This window comes from Schistocerca cancellata, unplaced genomic scaffold, assembly GCF_023864275.1.
Source record: "Schistocerca cancellata isolate TAMUIC-IGC-003103 unplaced genomic scaffold, iqSchCanc2.1 HiC_scaffold_1024, whole genome shotgun sequence".
Taxonomy (NCBI): domain Eukaryota; kingdom Metazoa; phylum Arthropoda; class Insecta; order Orthoptera; family Acrididae; genus Schistocerca; species Schistocerca cancellata.
The window spans coordinates 12,501-15,000 of record NW_026047027.1 but is presented as its reverse complement, the minus strand read 5'-3'; positions in this window follow the sequence as shown (position 1 = coordinate 15,000).

Here is a 2,500-nt window from a genome sequence, read left to right as displayed (position 1 = left end):
TCCGCTCAATTATTCTGCAAACAGGAGGAGGCTGGGCTCCCCTGCACAATACACCTCGAAACCCTCTCAGGTCCCGGCGGCGCGCAGCGCCGTCCTAAGTACTTGGTCGGGTTCGAGAGAGGCGCAATCGCCCGGAGTTAGGCGAGTAGACGCTTTAGGTGCGACCACCCGTGCTCCCAACTGAGCTTGCCGCTGCCGACAGAGGCCCGGGAGCGTGCTGTCGTGGCATTGCCGGCGGGAGACAACACGCGCCACCTACGGTGACCGGCAGCTCCAACGCCAGCGCCACAGAAGGGCAAAGGCCCCACGTGGGTGCCGAAGCGAACTCTCCCAGCACAGCGCACGTGCCAACACGTCCGCACAACTGCGATACAAACCACCAGCGAGAACCGCTGGGGCGACCGAGCAGCAGACGGCGTCGCGGCGCCGAGTGCCGGGCGGCGGCGCATCCTCAACGCACACAGTCCTCAATCGGACCAGCACACTGCAGATGTCCACCGCGCTTCGCACCGGGTCCGCGAGGACCCACTTTGGCTGCACGGCGCCGCGCGCAGGGTGCCCCGGCGCGCAGCTGCGCCGCCTGCCGCGTCCGTCGGCCGGCGCGCCTGCCACTGGGCGCCCCCACCAGCCGGCTGTAGCGCGTGCGCCCACGCACCGCGCGGCCAGCACGCCGGGCGGCCCCCCCTCACCGGCCGGGGACAGTCCCACCCACCCACAGCCGCGTATCGCTTCACACCCAGATTCACATTCACGTTCGTTGGTATGGTGGGGACCGCTTCGTAGCTGTACCGATCGTTGCCCTCACAGATGTACCTCCAGCAAGATCAACCGCACCACAACGGGTTACCAGTTGTTCATTTGCGTAACGTCACCAGTAAACGTACACGTCCATCCCCGTTTGCAAAGTCAACTATTATTGCATGCCTGCCTGTCAGGTGTCAAGACACACTACATTCGCTCACATCCACGCAACAAAATGTGCCCGACTAGAGGGCACGTGGAAGGTGCCCCCGTACATATGCGATCTCCATTGCGCGACCAACTGTCAACCGGCCTCTGTAGCATGTCGCAGATGTGGAACGCGGGGCACCGTGCTATCACATTGTGTGAGAAGAGACTACTACGTCTGCATACACGCGCCACTACATGAACAGACGGCTCATGCTGATCGCCATCCACTGCGTCCATTACTCCCACACGTCTCTATGGCGTACCACACTGCAATGCAGCTGTTATGGGGAGATGACACATAGCTGTGTACACAACATTCTGAGCCGGTTGCGGTTGGACAACAATACATTAATGTAACGTGTCATATGCCAATTACAGAGCAGGGTAAGGCACAGCGTGGGTTAGGTTAAGGCACAACGTGGGTTAGGTTAAGGCACAACGTGGGTTAGGTTAAGGCACAACGTGGGTTAGGTTAAGGCACAACGTGGGTTAGGTTAAGGCACAACGTGGGTTAGGTTAAGGCACAACGTGGGTTAGGTTAAGGCACAACGTGGGTTAGGTTAAGCCACAACGTGGGTTAGGTTAAGCCACAACGTGGGTTAGGTTAAGCCACAACGTGGGTTAGGTTAAGCCACAACGTGGGTTAGGTTAAGCCACAACGTGGGTTAGGTTAAGCCACAACGTGGGTTAGGTTAAGCCACAACGTGGGTTAGGTTAAGGCACAACGTGGGTTAGGTTAAGGCACAACGTGGGTTAGGTTAAGGCACAACGTGGGTTAGGTTAAGGCACAACGTGGGTTAGGTTAAGCCACAACGTGGGTTAGGTTAAGCCACAACGTGGGTTAGGTTAAGCCACAACGTGGGTTAGGTTAAGCCACAACGTGGGTTAGGTTAAGCCACAACGTGGGTTAGGTTAAGCCACAACGTGGGTTAGGTTAAGCCACAACGTGGGTTAGGTTAAGCCACAACGTGGGTTAGGTTAAGCCACAACGTGGGTTAGGTTAAGCCACAACGTGGGTTAGGTTAAGCCACAACGTGGGTTAGGTTAAGCCACAACGTGGGTTAGGTTAAGCCACAACGTGGGTTAGGTTAAGCCACAACGTGGGTTAGGTTAAGCCACAACGTGGGTTAGGTTAAGCCACAACGTGGGTTAGGTTAAGGCACAACGTGGGTTAGGTTAAGGCACAACGTGGGTTAGGTTAAGGCACAACATGGGGGTAGATTGCGGTACAAATTGCGTTACATTGCGGTGCAAATTGCGTTACATTGCGGTGCAAATTGCGTTACATTGCGGTGCAAATTGCGTTACATTGCGGTGCAAATTGCGTTACATTGCGGTGCAAATTGAGTTACATTGCGGTGCAAATTGAGTTACATTGCGGTGCAAATTGAGTTACATTGCGGTGCAAATTGAGTTACATTGCGGTGCAAATTGAGTTACATTGCGGTGCAAATTGAGGTAGGTTAAGGTGCAACACAGGTTAGGTTAAGGTGACATAGGTTAGGTTAAGGTGACATAGGTTAGGTTAAGGTGACATAGGTTAGGTTAA